A 16,695-nucleotide genomic window follows, 5' to 3' on the forward strand; every position below is an offset into this window, starting at 1 on the left:
AAGGCAGATAGCGGTCTGTGTGGGTAGGTTTCCTGGAGACCTCCATGCCCAAGTCAGCCCCTTCCTTGCCTTGTAAGACGCCGTCCAAAAGGGGGCATTTGCTATTCAGTGCCTCTTCCCGTGTACACTTGATGTATTTGTCCACTGACTTTATGGGTTCACTAAAAGCTTGTGGGGTGCTGATGCTCTAATCTTGACCCAAGTAGAATCCACATGCCTTTACAAACGGCTTGGTCTTTTCCCCATGGAACAATTCAAGGCTCAAGGGTCAGCAATGAATGCACTTGGTCAGGCTTTAGTTCTTTTTGGCTGTCAAGAGACGTACCTCCTTTCAGATGTTTCCCACAATCTCAACAGCCTCTGCCAAGTGTATACAAGTGAAAAGGCCGATGGCATCATGGGACGTGATTGTTTCTTCCGGCTCCAACTTCAGTCTACATTCCTTGTTGACACATTCTTTAGCATTCTTCCAAATGGTGCATTATCTTGCCAGTTGAGGGTGTTAGAATGGTAGGCAGATACTTAGAAACGCTGTGTGTGACAGAGTTGATTCTTTGGGAATCAGTGGTTGAAATGCCTGAACCTTGTTGCTTGATACTGCTGTACCCCGCGAGCGAGTTAAAGCAGGAGGCCGGAGCCTGTTGGGATGCCGAGGAATATTTCCACAGTCGTCACTAAGGCAAGACATCTAAGGAGCTTTTGATAAGGACCTGGGGCCCTGTGGTATTTTGTCAAGGGCGCAAAGAAGGAGATTGCGTTGGCCGGGAATCGAACCCGGGTCAACTGCTTGGAAGGCAGCTATGCTCACCACTATACCACCAACGCAAGGCTGTGCGCCAGGCATCCTGCTACCTCTATACAATTAAGGCCACACATGACATTGACTCACGGACCCCCTCCAGCGCAAGGTCCATTCGCTGCCGTACCAAGTGACCACTAGGAAGATCAGCTAGAAATATTTCCCCATTCGTGGAGAGAAAGGAAGCCAAGCCAGTAGATACGGTAAAGGTGTGATTGTGCAGTGCGCATGAAGGAACTGGAGATACAAGTTTTGCAAAGGCCTTTCACTCTGGCAAAAGGGACACGGAATGTGTCCCACGCCCAACGTGGGGCTTGAACCCACGACCCTGAGATTAAGAGTCTCATGCTCTACCGACTGAGCTAGCCGGTCTACAGCACTTTTGCACTTCAAGGCCTCTCACAGCCACCTGAGTCCGCAGACTTTTTGATAGCTTTCGACATAATTCCTTTGGCTAAACTCAATGCGCTTCCAAGTACTACTCTGTTCACTTGCTGTCATGGCGCTACATCACCATTTTTGCTGTGACTTTGGAGGATCACAACAAAATGCGCTGGCTGATTCCAAACCCTTTTCTCTCTGTGCAAAACATCAAGCCGTAGCCTCCCACATAACATCTGCCAAGTCATTCATTTGCCCTTTCCGGCCGAGGCGGCATCAAGCAATACCTCAACCGAGAAGGTCAAATGCAAAGTGTACGGCGCTGGCTTAGCATGCAAGGTGTCACGTGCGCTTCCCAGTTCCCTTCGATAGCTCAGCTGGTAGAGCGGAGGACTGTAGAGACAAAGCAGCAATCCTTAGGTCGCTGGTTCAATTCCGGCTCGAAGGAAGAGCTTTTTACCCCGCGTCTCTGCCTTTTAGAAAGAAGGCAATCTCTTATCTCTACAAATGTGCAATTGGGAAGCTTTTTAGGCACCTTCAGTTCATCTTTCATGTCTCCTTTGGGCCAGCTCAAGCACGCTTGTCGTGTGGTCTCTGTGGCGCAATCGGTTAGCGCGTTCGGCTGTTAACCGAGAGGTTGGTGGTTCAAGCCCACCCAGGGACGCTCGTGCTTTCTCTTTACCTTAGCAGGGCCCGCTGCCAAGTCTCACCCTAACCTAAGAAGACAAATAGCGTCCTTTGGCTTGTCTCACACGGCTGACGATTAACCATTCACTCGAGACATTCCTTGAAAACGGACTAGAATAATGTCGCAATCAATTGCTCTTCTTCTGGAATGTTCAAGATCTTTCATAGTTTAGTCAAGCCACTTCTTCGCTTCCGCTGAGTCTCAGGAACAAACCCCAGCATTTCTATTCACACCTGAACACCAGGGGATGTGTGAGAATTGTGGAAGCACCTTTTTTCACCTTACATGATCCCATTGTTGGTGTCAGGAAGCCTGCATAGCTAAAAGTGCCTAGATTGACATGGCCAAAGGCCTCAATTGTTGTCAAATGGCCTGGATAGAGGTGTTAAAAACGTGGAATACAGATAGTGTCAATGTTTAAGCGTGTGCCCCGGGGCTATGCTGGGCTTGAAGTACACAGGGATGCAATGTTTCTTAAAGATCCTTCTGAGTTTTTCCGACGCTCCAGTTACATACGGGATGACTAGATTTCTCCTAGTGTTCTGCTTCTCCCCAGTTTGTTTCCCTGACCTTGCGGAGGTTTTAACCAAGACCCAGTCTGGGTAGCCACAAGCTTTCAAAGCCCTCCTGAGATGTCACGGTAGCACTCTCCTAGTCATGCGCTAGGATTTGTATAGTTGGTCTCTGCTTACCAGAGAGGCTGTCGGGTAAATTCAGTGTGGTATTCTGCTTAACAGAGTGCTGCCATGGATTAGTCAGGTCTGCTCATGATTCTCTGATGTTGTTTGAGTTTGTCTGAGTTATTCCCGCCTTCAGGAAGCTGTGAGAGCTTTCCAGAACATGGGTAGGGGCTAGGCAAATGAACAGCGTGAATACGGATACCGCCCTGGCCAGTTGCAAGGGAGGGCAGTCCTGTGGCATGCTGGGAGTGGCATTTATGTTCTGCGAGCACATGGGCTCAGCGTCTTTCCTGGGAGAGGACTGAACAGCTGGGCTGGAGGCAGGCTGCCTCGCCTGGCGCCGGCTGCCATGAGGCCCCAGGTGGGTGGACCTGAGGGCCTCAAGCCAGTCAGGACGTCAATACTGCTTAACTAAGAGATCAGCTAGATGTCTTCAGTGTGAAAAGTTCTCATTTTGGAGTATCCTACTACAATTCCCCATCCCTATCCCCAGCTCGACAAGAAAACTCCAAAAACAAACATCCCCTAGTCCGGTCATTGAAGGCAAGGAGCGTTTGCGCGCGTGTGTATTTGGCTGAAGAAATACACTGTGCCTGGCTGCGGGGCGAAGTCAAGGGAAACCGGGGCAAACACGCCAGCGTCCCTCGCAAGGGTGGCGTTGCATCTGTGTTCTTTTGTCTTTAGACTCTTTTGGTTGCTACCATGTCAGCCGGATATTGCAGAGTCCTAAGAACCAGCTCGTGTTCCAGTGGGTGGTGGTGTGAGTCAAAAGGCAGATAGCGGTCTGTGTGGGTAGGTTTCCTGGAGACCTCCATGCCCAAGTCAGCCCCTTCCTTGCCTTGTAAGACGCCGTCCAAAAGGGGGCATTTGCTATTCAGTGCCTCTTCCCGTGTACACTTGATATATTTGTCCACTGACTTTATGGGTTCACTAAAAGCTTGTGGGGTGCTGATGCTCTAATCTTGACCCAAGTAGAATCCACATGCCTTTACAAACGGCTTGGTCTTTTCCCCATGGAACAATTCAAGGCTCAAGGGTCAGCAATGAATGCACTTGGTCAGGCTTTAGTTCTTTTTGGCTGTCAAGAGACTTACCTCCTTTCAGATGTTTCCCACAATCTCAACAGCCTCTGCCAAGTGTATACAAGTGAAAAGGCCGATGGCATCATGGGACGTGATTGTTTCTTCCGGCTCCAACTTCAGTCTACATTCCTTGTTGACACATTCTTTAGCATTCTTCCAAATGGTGCATTATCTTGCCAGTTGAGGGTGTTAGAATGGTAGGCAGATACTTTTGAAACGCTGTGTGTGACAGAGTTGATTCTTTGGGAATCAGTGGTTGAAATGCCTGAACCTTGTTGCTTGATACTGCTGTACCCCGCGAGCGAGTTAAAGCAGGAGGCCGGAGCCTGTTGGGATGCCGAGGAATATTTCCACAGTCGTCACTAAGGCAAGACATCTAAGGAGCTTTTGATAAGGACCTGGGGCCCTGTGGTATTTTGTCAAGGGCGCAAAGAAGGAGATTGCGTTGGCCGGGAATCGAACCCGGGTCAACTGCTTGGAAGGCAGCTATGCTCACCACTATACCACCAACGCAAGGCTGTGCGCCAGGCATCCTGCTACCTCTATACAATTAAGGCCACACATGACATTGACTCACGGACCCCCTCCAGCGCAAGGTCCATTCGCTGCCGTACCAAGTGACCACTAGGAAGATCAGCTAGAAATATTTCCCCATTCGTGGAGAGAAAGGAAGCCAAGCCAGTAGATACGGTAAAGGTGTGATTGTGCAGTGCGCATGAAGGAACTGGAGATACAAGTTTTGCAAAGGCCTTTCACTCGGGCAAAAGGGACACGGAATGTGTCCCACGCCCAACGTGGGGCTCGAACCCACGACCCTGAGATTAAGAGTCTCATGCTCTACCGACTGAGCTAGCCGGGCTACAGCACTTTTGCTCTTCAAGGCCTCTCACAGCCACCTGAGTCCGCAGACTTTTTGATAGCTTTCGACATAATTCCTTTGGCTAAACTCAATGCGCTTCCAAGTACTACTCTGTTCACTTGCTGTCAGGGCGCTACATCACCATTTTTGCTGTGACTTTGGAGGATCACAACAAAATGCGCTGGCTGATTCCAAACCCTTTTCTCTCTGTGCAAAACATCAAGCCGTAGCCTCCCACATAACATCTGCCAAGTCATTCATTTGCCCTTTCCGGCCGAGGCGGCATCAAGCAATACCTCAACCGAGAAGGTCAAATGCAAAGTGTACGGCGCTGGCTTAGCATGCAAGGTGTCACGTGCTCTTTCCAGTTCCCTTCGATAGCTCAGCTGGTAGAGCGGAGGACTGTAGAAACAAAGCAGCAATCCTTAGGTCGCTGGTTCAATTCCGGCTCGAAGGAAGAGCTTTTTACCCCACGTCTCTGTCTTTTAGAAAGAAGGCAATCTCTTATCACTACAAATGTGCAATTGGGAAGCTTTTTAGGCACCTTCAGTTCATCTTTCATGTCTCCTTTGGGTCAGCTCAAGCACGCTTGTCGTGTGGTCTCTGTGGCGCAATCGGTTAGCGCGTTCGGCTGTTAACCGAAAGGTTGGTGGTTCAAGCCCACCCAGGGACGCTCGTGCTTTCTCTTTACCTTAGCAGGGCCCGCTGCCAAGTCTCACCCTAACCTAAGAAGACAAATAGCGTCCTTTGGCTTGTCTCACACGGCTGACGATTAACCATTCACTCGAGACATTCCTTGAAAACGGACTAGAATAATGTCGCAATCAATTGCTCTTCTTCTGGAATGTTCAAGATCTTTCATAGGTTAGTCAAGCCACTTCTTCGCTTCCGCTGAGTCTCAGGAACAAACCCCAGCATTTCTATTCACACCTGAACACCAGGGGATGTGTGAGAATTGTGGAAGCACCTTTTTTCACCTTACATGATCCCATTGTTGGTGTCAGGAAGCCTGCATAGCTAAAAGTGCCTAGATTGACATGGCCAAAGGCCTCAATTGTTGTCAAATGGCCTGGATAGAGGTGTTAAAAACGTGGAATACAGATAGTGTCAATGTTTAAGCGTGTGCCCCGGGGCTATGCTGGGCTTGAAGTACACAGGGATGCAATGTTTCTTAAAGATCCTTCTGAGTTTTTCCGACGCTCCAGTTACATACGGGATGACTAGATTTCTCCTAGTGTTCTGCTTCTCCCCAGTTTGTTTCCCTGACCTTGCGGAGGTTTTAACCAAGACCCAGTCTGGGTAGCCACAAGCTTTCAAAGCCCTCCTGAGATGTCACGGTAGCACTCTCCTAGTCATGCGCTAGGATTTGTATAGTTGGTCTCTGCTTACCAGAGAGGCTGTCGGGTAAATTCAGTGTGGTATTCTGCTTAACAGAGTGCTGCCATGGATTAGTCAGGTCTGCTCATGATTCTCTGATGTTGTTTGAGTTTGTCTGAGTTATTCCCGCCTTCAGGAAGCTGTGAGAGCTTTCCAGAACATGGGTAGGGGCTAGGCAAATGAACAGCGTGAATACGGATACCGCCCTGGCCAGTTGCAAGGGAGGGCAGTCCTGTGGCATGCTGGGAGTGGCATTTATGTTCTGCGAGCACATGGGCTCAGCGTCTTTCCTGGGAGAGGACTGAACAGCTGGGCTGGAGGCAGGCTGCCTCGCCTGGCGCCGGCTGCCATGAGGCCCCAGGTGGGTGGACCTGAGGGCCTCAAGCCAGTCAGGACGTCAATACTGCTTAACTAAGAGATCAGCTAGATGTCTTCAGTGTGAAAAGTTCTCATTTTGGAGTATCCTACTACAATTCCCCATCCCTATCCCCAGCTCGACAAGAAAACTCCAAAAACAAACATGCCCTAGTCCGGTCATTGAAGGCAAGGAGCGTTTGCGCGCGTGTGTATTTGGCTGAAGAAATACACTGTGCCTGGCTGCGGGGCGAAGTCAAGGGAAACCGGGGCAAACACGCCAGCGTCCCTCGCAAGGGTGGCGTTGCATCTGTGTTCTTTTGTCTTTAGACTCTTTTGGTTGCTACCATGTCAGCCGGATATTGCAGAGTCCTAAGAACCCCCAGCTCGTGTTCCAGTGGGTGGTGGTGTGAGTCAAAAGGCAGATAGCGGTCTGTGTGGGTAGGTTTCCTGGAGACCTCCATGCCCAAGTCAGCCCCTTCCTTGCCTTGTAAGACGCCGTCCAAAAGGGGGCATTTGCTATTCAGTGCCTCTTCCCGTGTACACTTGATGTATTTGTCCACTGACTTTATGGGTTCACTAAAAGCTTGTGGGGTGCTGATGCTCTAATCTTGACCCAAGTAGAATCCACATGCCTTTACAAACGGCTTGGTCTTTTCCCCATGGAACAATTCAAGGCTCAAGGGTCAGCAATGAATGCACTTGGTCAGGCTTTAGTTCTTTTTGGCTGTCAAGAGACTTACCTCCTTTCAGATGTTTCCCACAATCTCAACAGCCTCTGCCAAGTGTATGCAAGTGAAAAGGCCGATGGCATCATGGGACGTGATTGTTTCTTCCGGCTCCAACTTCAGTCTACATTCCTTGTTGACACATTCTTTAGCATTCTTCCAAATGGTGCATTATCTTGCCAGTTGAGGGTGTTAGAATGGTAGGCAGATACTTAGAAACGCTGTGTGTGACAGAGTTGATTCTTTGGGAATCAGTGGTTGAAATGCCTGAACCTTGTTGCTTGATACTGCTGTACCCCGCGAGCGAGTTAAAGCAGGAGGCCGGAGCCTGTTGGGATGCCGAGGAATATTTCCACAGTCGTCACTAAGGCAAGACATCTAAGGAGCTTTTGATAAGGACCTGGGGCCCTGTGGTATTTTGTCAAGGGCGCAAAGAAGGAGATTGCGTTGGCCGGGAATCGAACCCGGGTCAACTGCTTGGAAGGCAGCTATGCTCACCACTATACCACCAACGCAAGGCTGTGCGCCAGGCATCCTGCTACCTCTATACAATTAAGGCCACACATGACATTGACTCACGGACCCCCTCCAGCGCAAGGTCCATTCGCTGCCGTACCAAGTGACCACTAGGAAGATCAGCTAGAAATATTTCCCCATTCGTGGAGAGAAAGGAAGCCAAGCCAGTAGATACGGTAAAGGTGTGATTGTGCAGTGCGCATGAAGGAACTGGAGATACAAGTTTTGCAAAGGCCTTTCACTCGGGCAAAAGGGACACGGAATGCGTCCCACGCCCAACGTGGGGCTCGAACCCACGACCCTGAGATTAAGAGTCTCATGCTCTACCGACTGAGCTAGCCGGGCTACAGCACTTTTGCTCTTCAAGGCCTCTCACAGCCACCTGAGTCCGCAGACTTTTTGATAGCTTTCGACATAATTCCTTTGGCTAAACTCAATGCGCTTCCAAGTACTACTCTGTTCACTTGCTGTCAGGGCGCTACATCACCATTTTTGCTGTGACTTTGGAGGATCACAACAAAATGCGCTGGCTGATTCCAAACCCTTTTCTCTCTGTGCAAAACATCAAGCCGTAGCCTCCCACATAACATCTGCCAAGTCATTCATTTGCCCTTTCCGGCCGAGGCGGCATCAAGCAATACCTCAACCGAGAAGGTCAAATGCAAAGTGTACGGCGCTGGCTTAGCATGCAAGGTGTCACGTGCTCTTCCCAGTTCCCTTCGATAGCTCAGCTGGTAGAGCGGAGGACTGTAGAGACAAAGCAGCAATCCTTAGGTCGCTGGTTCAATTCCGGCTCGAAGGCAGAGCTTTTTACCCCGCGTCTCTGCCTTTTAGAAAGAAGGCAATCTCTTATCACTACAAATGTGCAATTGGGAAGCTTTTTAGGCACCTTCAGTTCATCTTTCATGTCTCCTTTGGGCCAGCTCAAGCACGCTTGTCGTGTGGTCTCTTTGGCGCAATCGGTTAGCGCATTCGGCTGTTAACCGAAAGGTTGGTGGTTCAAGCCCACCCAGGGACGCTCGTGCTTTCTCTTTACCTTAGTAGGGCCCGCTGCCAAGTCTCACCCTAACCTAAGAAGACAAATAGCGTCCTTTGGCTTGTCTCACACGGCTGACGATTAACCATTCACTCGAGACATTCCTTGAAAACGGACTAGAATAATGTCGCAATCAATTGCTCTTCTTCTGGAATGTTCAAGATCTTTCATAGTTTAGTCAAGCCACTTCTTCGCTTCCGCTGAGTCTCAGGAACAAACCCCAGCATTTCTATTCACACCTGAACACCAGGGGATGTGTGAGAATTGTGGAAGCACCTTTTTTCACCTTACATGATCCCATTGTTGGTGTCAGGAAGCCTGCATAGCTAAAAGTGCCTAGATTGACATGGCCAAAGGCCTCAATTGTTGTCAAATGGCCTGGATAGAGGTGTTAAAAACGTGGAATACAGATAGTGTCAATGTTTAAGCGTGTGCCCCGGGGCTATGCTGGGCTTGAAGTACACAGGGATGCAATGTTTCTTAAAGATCCTTCTGAGTTTTTCCGACGCTCCAGTTACATACGGGATGACTAGATTTCTCCTAGTGTTCTGCTTCTCCCCAGTTTGTTTCCCTGACCTTGCGGAGGTTTTAACCAAGACCCAGTCTGGGTAGCCACAAGCTTTCAAAGCCCTCCTGAGATGTCACGGTAGCACTCTCCTAGTCATGCGCTAGGATTTGTATAGTTGGTCTCTGCTTACCAGAGAGGCTGTCGGGTAAATTCAGTGTGGTATTCTGCTTAACAGAGTGCTGCCATGGATTAGTCAGGTCTGCTCATGATTCTCTGATGTTGTTTGAGTTTGTCTGAGTTATTCCCGCCTTCAGGAAGCTGTGAGAGCTTTCCAGAACATGGGTAGGGGCTAGGCAAATGAACAGCGTGAATACGGATACCGCCCTGGCCAGTTGCAAGGGAGGGCAGTCCTGTGGCATGCTGGGAGTGGCATTTATGTTCTGCGAGCACATGGGCTCAGCGTCTTTCCTGGGAGAGGACTGAACAGCTGGGCTGGAGGCAGGCTGCCTCGCCTGGCGCCGGCTGCCATGAGGCCCCAGGTGGGTGGACCTGAGGGCCTCAAGCCAGTCAGGACGTCAATACTGCTTAACTAAGAGATCAGCTAGATGTCTTCAGTGTGAAAAGTTCTCATTTTGGAGTATCCTACTACAATTCCCCATCCCTATCCCCAGCTCGACAAGAAAACTCCAAAAACAAACATCCCCTAGTCCGGTCATTGAAGGCAAGGAGCGTTTGCGCGCGTGTGTATTTGGCTGAAGAAATACACTGTGCCTGGCTGCGGGGCGAAGTCAAGGGAAACCGGGGCAAACACGCCAGCGTCCCTCGCAAGGGTGGCGTTGCATCTGTGTTCTTTTGTCTTTAGACTCTTTTGGTTGCTACCATGTCAGCCGGATATTGCAGAGTCCTAAGAACCAGCTCGTGTTCCAGTGGGTGGTGGTGTGAGTCAAAAGGCAGATAGCGGTCTGTGTGGGTAGGTTTCCTGGAGACCTCCATGCCCAAGTCAGCCCCTTCCTTGCCTTGTAAGACGCCGTCCAAAAGGGGGCATTTGCTATTCAGTGCCTCTTCCCGTGTACACTTGATATATTTGTCCACTGACTTTATGGGTTCACTAAAAGCTTGTGGGGTGCTGATGCTCTAATCTTGACCCAAGTAGAATCCACATGCCTTTACAAACGGCTTGGTCTTTTCCCCATGGAACAATTCAAGGCTCAAGGGTCAGCAATGAATGCACTTGGTCAGGCTTTAGTTCTTTTTGGCTGTCAAGAGACTTACCTCCTTTCAGATGTTTCCCACAATCTCAACAGCCTCTGCCAAGTGTATACAAGTGAAAAGGCCGATGGCATCACGGGACGTGATTGTTTCTTCCGGCTCCAACTTCAGTCTACATTCCTTGTTGACACATTCTTTAGCATTCTTCCAAATGGTGCATTATCTTGCCAGTTGAGGGTGTTAGAATGGTAGGCAGATACTTTTGAAACGCTGTGTGTGACAGAGTTGATTCTTTGGGAATCAGTGGTTGAAATGCCTGAACCTTGTTGCTTGATACTGCTGTACCCCGCGAGCGAGTTAAAGCAGGAGGCCGGAGCCTGTTGGGATGCCGAGGAATATTTCCACAGTCGTCACTAAGGCAAGACATCTAAGGAGCTTTTGATAAGGACCTGGGGCCCTGTGGTATTTTGTCAAGGGCGCAAAGAAGGAGATTGCGTTGGCCGGGAATCGAACCCGGGTCAACTGCTTGGAAGGCAGCTATGCTCACCACTATACCACCAACGCAAGGCTGTGCGCCAGGCATCCTGCTACCTCTATACAATTAAGGCCACACATGACATTGACTCACGGACCCCCTCCAGCGCAAGGTCCATTCGCTGCCGTACCAAGTGACCACTAGGAAGATCAGCTAGAAATATTTCCCCATTCGTGGAGAGAAAGGAAGCCAAGCCAGTAGATACGGTAAAGGTGTGATTGTGCAGTGCGCATGAAGGAACTGGAGATACAAGTTTTGCAAAGGCCTTTCACTCGGGCAAAAGGGACACGGAATGTGTCCCACGCCCAACGTGGGGCTCGAACCCACGACCCTGAGATTAAGAGTCTCATGCTCTACCGACTGAGCTAGCCGGGCTACAGCACTTTTGCTCTTCAAGGCCTCTCACAGCCACCTGAGTCCGCAGACTTTTTGATAGCTTTCGACATAATTCCTTTGGCTAAACTCAATGCGCTTCCAAGTACTACTCTGTTCACTTGCTGTCAGGGCGCTACATCACCATTTTTGCTGTGACTTTGGAGGATCACAACAAAATGCGCTGGCTGATTCCAAACCCTTTTCTCTCTGTGCAAAACATCAAGCCGTAGCCTCCCACATAACATCTGCCAAGTCATTCATTTGCCCTTTCCGGCCGAGGCGGCATCAAGCAATACCTCAACCGAGAAGGTCAAATGCAAAGTGTACGGCGCTGGCTTAGCATGCAAGGTGTCACGTGCTCTTCCCAGTTCCCTTCGATAGCTCAGCTGGTAGAGCGGAGGACTGTAGAGACAAAGCAGCAATCCTTAGGTCGCTGGTTCAATTCCGGCTCGAAGGAAGAGCTTTTTACCCCGCGTCTCTACTTTTAGAAAGAAGGCAATCTCTTATCTCTACAAATGTGCAATTGGGAAGCTTTTTAGGCACCTTCAGTTCATCTTTCATGTCTCCTTTGGGCCAGCTCAAGCGCGCTTGTCGTGTGGTCTCTGTGGCGCAATCGGTTAGCGCGTTCGGCTGTTAACCGAAAGGTTGGTGGTTCAAGCCCACCCAGGGACTTTCTCTTTACCTTAGCAGGGCCCGCTGCCAAGTCTCACCCTAACCTAAGAAGACAAATAGCGTCCTTTGGCTTGTCTCACACGGCTGACGATTAACCATTCACTCGAGACATTCCTTGAAAACGGACTAGAATAATGTCGCAATCAATTGCTCTTCTTCTGGAATGTTCAAGATCTTTCATAGGTTAGTCAAGCCACTTCTTCGCTTCCGCTGAGTCTCAGGAACAAACCCCAGCATTTCTATTCACACCTGAACACCAGGGGATGTGTGAGAATTGTGGAAGCACCTTTTTTCACCTTACATGATCCCATTGTTGGTGTCAGGAAGCCTGCATAGCTAAAAGTGCCTAGATTGACATGGCCAAAGGCCTCAATTGTTGTCAAATGGCCTGGATAGAGGTGTTAAAAACGTGGAATACAGATAGTGTCAATGTTTAAGCGTGTGCCCCGGGGCTATGCTGGGCTTGAAGTACACAGGGATGCAATGTTTCTTAAAGATCCTTCTGAGTTTTTCCAACGCTCCAGTTACATACGGGATGACTAGATTTCTCCTAGTGTTCTGCTTCTCCCCAGTTTGTTTCCCTGACCTTGCGGAGGTTTTAACCAAGACCCAGTCTGGGTAGCCACAAGCTTTCAAAGCCCTCCTGAGATGTCACGGTAGCACTCTCCTAGTCATGCGCTAGGATTTGTATAGTTGGTCTCTGCTTACCAGAGAGGCTGTCGGGTAAATTCAGTGTGGTATTCTGCTTAACAGAGTGCTGCCATGGATTAGTCAGGTCTGCTCATGATTCTCTGATGTTGTTTGAGTTTGTCTGAGTTATTCCCGCCTTCAGGAAGCTGTGAGAGCTTTCCAGAACATGGGTAGGGGCTAGGCAAATGAACAGCGTGAATACGGATACCGCCCTGGCCAGTTGCAAGGGAGGGCAGTCCTGTGGCATGCTGGGAGTGGCATTTATGTTCTGCGAGCACATGGGCTCAGCGTCTTTCCTGGGAGAGGACTGAACAGCTGGGCTGGAGGCAGGCTGCCTCGCCTGGCGCCGGCTGCCATGAGGCCCCAGGTGGGTGGACCTGAGGGCCTCAAGCCAGTCAGGACGTCAATACTGCTTAACTAAGAGATCAGCTAGATGTCTTCAGTGTGAAAAGTTCTCATTTTGGAGTATCCTACTACAATTCCCCATCCCTATCCCCAGCTCGACAAGAAAACTCCAAAAACAAACATCCCCTAGTCCGGTCATTGAAGGCAAGGAGCGTTTGCGCGCGTGTGTATTTGGCTGAAGAAATACACTGTGCCTGGCTGCGGGGCGAAGTCAAGGGAAACCGGGGCAAACACGCCAGCGTCCCTCGCAAGGGTGGCGTTGCATCTGTGTTCTTTTGTCTTTAGACTCTTTTGGTTGCTACCATGTCAGCCGGATATTGCAGAGTCCTAAGAACCAGCTCGTGTTCCAGTGGGTGGTGGTGTGAGTCAAAAGGCAGATAGCGGTCTGTGTGGGTAGGTTTCCTGGAGACCTCCATGCCCAAGTCAGCCCCTTCCTTGCCTTGTAAGACGCCGTCCAAAAGGGGGCATTTGCTATTCAGTGCCTCTTCCCGTGTACACTTGATATATTTGTCCACTGACTTTATGGCTTCACTAAAAGCTTGTGGGGTGCTGATGCTCTAATCTTGACCCAAGTAGAATCCACATGCCTTTACAAACGGCTTGGTCTTTTCCCCATGGAACAATTCAAGGCTCAAGGGTCAGCAATGAATGCACTTGGTCAGGCTTTAGTTCTTTTTGGCTGTCAAGAGACTTACCTCCTTTCAGATGTTTCCCACAATCTCAACAGCCTCTGCCAAGTGTATACAAGTGAAAAGGCCGATGGCATCATGGGACGTGATTGTTTCTTCCGGCTCCAACTTCAGTCTACATTCCTTGTTGACACATTCTTTAGCATTCTTCCAAATGGTGCATTATCTTGCCAGTTGAGGGTGTTAGAATGGTAGGCAGATACTTTTGAAACGCTGTGTGTGACAGAGTTGATTCTTTGGGAATCAGTGGTTGAAATGCCTGAACCTTGTTGCTTGATACTGCTGTACCCCGCGAGCGAGTTAAAGCAGGAGGCCGGAGCCTGTTGGGATGCCGAGGAATATTTCCACAGTCGTCACTAAGGCAAGACATCTAAGGAGCTTTTGATAAGGACCTGGGGCCCTGTGGTATTTTGTCAAGGGCGCAAAGAAGGAGATTGCGTTGGCCGGGAATCGAACCCGGGTCAACTGCTTGGAAGGCAGCTATGCTCACCACTATACCACCAACGCAAGGCTGTGCGCCAGGCATCCTGCTACCTCTATACAATTAAGGCCACACATGACATTGACTCACGGACCCCCTCCAGCGCAAGGTCCATTCGCTGCCGTACCAAGTGACCACTAGGAAGATCAGCTAGAAATATTTCCCCATTCGTGGAGAGAAAGGAAGCCAAGCCAGTAGATACGGTAAAGGTGTGATTGTGCAGTGCGCATGAAGGAACTGGAGATACAAGTTTTGCAAAGGCCTTTCACTCGGGCAAAAGGGACACGGAATGTGTCCCACACCCAACGTGGGGCTCGAACCCACGACCCTGAGATTAAGAGTCTCATGCTCTACCGACTGAGCTAGCCGGGCTACAGCACTTTTGCTCTTCAAGGCCTCTCACAGCCACCTGAGTCCGCAGACTTTTTGATAGCTTTCGACATAATTCCTTTGGCTAAACTCAATGCGCTTCCAAGTACTACTCTGTTCACTTGCTGCCAGGGCGCTACATCACCATTTTTGCTGTGACTTTGGAGGATCACAACAAAATGCGCTGGCTGATTCCAAACCCTTTTCTCTCTGTGCAAAACATCAAGCCGTAGCCTCCCACATAACATCTGCCAAGTCATTCATTTGCCCTTTCCGGCCGAGGCGGCATCAAGCAATACCTCAACCGAGAAGGTCAAATGCAAAGTGTACGGCGCTGGCTTAGCATGCAAGGTGTCACGTGCTCTTCCCAGTTCCCTTCGATAGCTCAGCTGGTAGAGCGGAGGACTGTAGAGACAAAGCAGCAATCCTTAGGTCGCTGGTTCAATTCCGGCTCGAAGGAAGAGCTTTTTACCCCGCGTCTCTACTTTTAGAAAGAAGGCAATCTCTTATCTCTACAAATGTGCAATTGGGAAGCTTTTTAGGCACCTTCAGTTCATCTTTCATGTCTCCTTTGGGCCAGCTCAAGCGCGCTTGTCGTGTGGTCTCTGTGGCGCAATCGGTTAGCGCGTTCGGCTGTTAACCGAAAGGTTGGTGGTTCAAGCCCACCCAGGGACTTTCTCTTTACCTTAGCAGGGCCCGCTGCCAAGTCTCACCCTAACCTAAGAAGACAAATAGCGTCCTTTGGCTTGTCTCACACGGCTGACGATTAACCATTCACTCGAGACATTCCTTGAAAACGGACTAGAATAATGTCGCAATCAATTGCTCTTCTTCTGGAATGTTCAAGATCTTTCATAGTTTAGTCAAGCCACTTCTTCGCTTCCGCTGAGTCTCAGGAACAAACCCCAGCATTTCTATTCACACCTGAACACCAGGGGATGTGTGAGAATTGTGGAAGCACCTTTTTTCACCTTACATGATCCCATTGTTGGTGTCAGGAAGCCTGCATAGCTAAAAGTGCCTAGATTGACATGGCCAAAGGCCTCAATTGTTGTCAAATGGCCTGGATAGAGGTGTTAAAAACGTGGAATACAGATAGTGTCAATGTTTAAGCGTGTGCCCCGGGGCTATGCTGGGCTTGAAGTACACAGGGATGCAATGTTTCTTAAAGATCCTTCTGAGTTTTTCCAACGCTCCAGTTACATACGGGATGACTAGATTTCTCCTAGTGTTCTGCTTCTCCCCAGTTTGTTTCCCTGACCTTGCGGAGGTTTTAACCAAGACCCAGTCTGGGTAGCCACAAGCTTTCAAAGCCCTCCTGAGATGTCACGGTAGCACTCTCCTAGTCATGCGCTAGGATTTGTATAGTTGGTCTCTGCTTACCAGAGAGGCTGTCGGGTAAATTCAGTGTGGTATTCTGCTTAACAGAGTGCTGCCATGGATTAGTCAGGTCTGCTCATGATTCTCTGATGTTGTTTGAGTTTGTCTGAGTTATTCCCGCCTTCAGGAAGCTGTGAGAGCTTTCCAGAACATGGGTAGGGGCTAGGCAAATGAACAGCGTGAATACGGATACCGCCCTGGCCAGTTGCAAGGGAGGGCAGTCCTGTGGCATGCTGGGAGTGGCATTTATGTTCTGCGAGCACATGGGCTCAGCGTCTTTCCTGGGAGAGGACTGAACAGCTGGGCTGGAGGCAGGCTGCCTCGCCTGGCGCCGGCTGCCATGAGGCCCCAGGTGGGTGGACCTGAGGGCCTCAAGCCAGTCAGGACGTCAATACTGCTTAACTAAGAGATCAGCTAGATGTCTTCAGTGTGAAAAGTTCTCATTTTGGAGTATCCTACTACAATTCCCCATCCCTATCCCCAGCTCGACAAGAAAACTCCAAAAACAAACATCCCCTAGTCCGGTCATTGAAGGCAAGGAGCGTTTGCGCGCGTGTGTATTTGGCTGAAGAAATACACTGTGCCTGGCTGCGGGGCGAAGTCAAGGGAAACCGGGGCAAACACGCCAGCGTCCCTCGCAAGGGTGGCGTTGCATCTGTGTTCTTTTGTCTTTAGACTCTTTTGGTTGCTACCATGTCAGCCGGATATTGCAGAGTCCTAAGAACCAGCTCGTGTTCCAGTGGGTGGTGGTGTGAGTCAAAAGGCAGATAGCGGTCTGTGTGGGTAGGTTTCCTGGAGACCTCCATGCCCAAGTCAGCCCCTTCCTTGCCTTGTAAGACGCCGTCCAAAAGGGGGCATTTGCTATTCAGTGCCTCTTCCCGT

The 16,695-nt window shown here is 49.9% G+C and overlaps 17 non-coding genes across 17 annotated transcripts; 9 read left to right on the plus strand and 8 right to left on the minus strand.

Moving 5' to 3' along the window:
• Positions 1-753: 753 nt before the first annotated feature.
• Positions 754-825, minus strand: TRNAG-UCC (transfer RNA glycine (anticodon UCC)). Its single transcript has one exon. It is a non-coding gene; the product is annotated as a tRNA-Gly (tRNA).
• Positions 826-1,542: 717 nt separating this feature from the next.
• TRNAY-GUA (transfer RNA tyrosine (anticodon GUA)) lies at positions 1,543-1,628 on the plus strand. Its single transcript is given in 2 exon segments — positions 1,543-1,579; positions 1,593-1,628. It is a non-coding gene; the product is annotated as a tRNA-Tyr (tRNA).
• Positions 1,629-1,770: 142 nt separating this feature from the next.
• TRNAN-GUU (transfer RNA asparagine (anticodon GUU)) lies at positions 1,771-1,844 on the plus strand. Its single transcript has one exon. It is a non-coding gene; the product is annotated as a tRNA-Asn (tRNA).
• Positions 1,845-4,071: 2,227 nt separating this feature from the next.
• On the minus strand, positions 4,072-4,143 carry TRNAG-UCC (transfer RNA glycine (anticodon UCC)). The gene has a single exon. It is a non-coding gene; the product is annotated as a tRNA-Gly (tRNA).
• A 273-nt stretch (positions 4,144-4,416) lies between these two features.
• Positions 4,417-4,489, minus strand: TRNAK-CUU (transfer RNA lysine (anticodon CUU)). Its single transcript has one exon. It is a non-coding gene; the product is annotated as a tRNA-Lys (tRNA).
• Positions 4,490-4,860: 371 nt separating this feature from the next.
• On the plus strand, positions 4,861-4,946 carry TRNAY-GUA (transfer RNA tyrosine (anticodon GUA)). Its single transcript is given in 2 exon segments — positions 4,861-4,897; positions 4,911-4,946. It is a non-coding gene; the product is annotated as a tRNA-Tyr (tRNA).
• Positions 4,947-5,088: 142 nt separating this feature from the next.
• TRNAN-GUU (transfer RNA asparagine (anticodon GUU)) lies at positions 5,089-5,162 on the plus strand. The gene has a single exon. It is a non-coding gene; the product is annotated as a tRNA-Asn (tRNA).
• A 2,229-nt stretch (positions 5,163-7,391) lies between these two features.
• On the minus strand, positions 7,392-7,463 carry TRNAG-UCC (transfer RNA glycine (anticodon UCC)). Its single transcript has one exon. It is a non-coding gene; the product is annotated as a tRNA-Gly (tRNA).
• Positions 7,464-7,736: 273 nt separating this feature from the next.
• Positions 7,737-7,809, minus strand: TRNAK-CUU (transfer RNA lysine (anticodon CUU)). Its single transcript has one exon. It is a non-coding gene; the product is annotated as a tRNA-Lys (tRNA).
• Positions 7,810-8,180: 371 nt separating this feature from the next.
• On the plus strand, positions 8,181-8,266 carry TRNAY-GUA (transfer RNA tyrosine (anticodon GUA)). Its single transcript is given in 2 exon segments — positions 8,181-8,217; positions 8,231-8,266. It is a non-coding gene; the product is annotated as a tRNA-Tyr (tRNA).
• A 2,443-nt stretch (positions 8,267-10,709) lies between these two features.
• Positions 10,710-10,781, minus strand: TRNAG-UCC (transfer RNA glycine (anticodon UCC)). Its single transcript has one exon. It is a non-coding gene; the product is annotated as a tRNA-Gly (tRNA).
• Positions 10,782-11,054: 273 nt separating this feature from the next.
• On the minus strand, positions 11,055-11,127 carry TRNAK-CUU (transfer RNA lysine (anticodon CUU)). Its single transcript has one exon. It is a non-coding gene; the product is annotated as a tRNA-Lys (tRNA).
• A 371-nt stretch (positions 11,128-11,498) lies between these two features.
• On the plus strand, positions 11,499-11,584 carry TRNAY-GUA (transfer RNA tyrosine (anticodon GUA)). The gene is given in 2 exon segments: positions 11,499-11,535; positions 11,549-11,584. It is a non-coding gene; the product is annotated as a tRNA-Tyr (tRNA).
• Positions 11,585-11,725: 141 nt separating this feature from the next.
• TRNAN-GUU (transfer RNA asparagine (anticodon GUU)) lies at positions 11,726-11,799 on the plus strand. The gene has a single exon. It is a non-coding gene; the product is annotated as a tRNA-Asn (tRNA).
• Positions 11,800-14,018: 2,219 nt separating this feature from the next.
• TRNAG-UCC (transfer RNA glycine (anticodon UCC)) lies at positions 14,019-14,090 on the minus strand. Its single transcript has one exon. It is a non-coding gene; the product is annotated as a tRNA-Gly (tRNA).
• A 717-nt stretch (positions 14,091-14,807) lies between these two features.
• On the plus strand, positions 14,808-14,893 carry TRNAY-GUA (transfer RNA tyrosine (anticodon GUA)). The gene is given in 2 exon segments: positions 14,808-14,844; positions 14,858-14,893. It is a non-coding gene; the product is annotated as a tRNA-Tyr (tRNA).
• Positions 14,894-15,034: 141 nt separating this feature from the next.
• TRNAN-GUU (transfer RNA asparagine (anticodon GUU)) lies at positions 15,035-15,108 on the plus strand. The gene has a single exon. It is a non-coding gene; the product is annotated as a tRNA-Asn (tRNA).
• Positions 15,109-16,695: the final 1,587 nt, after the last annotated feature.

This window comes from Staurois parvus, unplaced genomic scaffold, assembly GCF_062004578.1.
Source record: "Staurois parvus isolate SC_StPar_1 unplaced genomic scaffold, SC_StPar_1.0 ptg002181l, whole genome shotgun sequence".
NCBI classification, from domain to species: Eukaryota; Metazoa; Chordata; class Amphibia; order Anura; family Ranidae; genus Staurois; species Staurois parvus.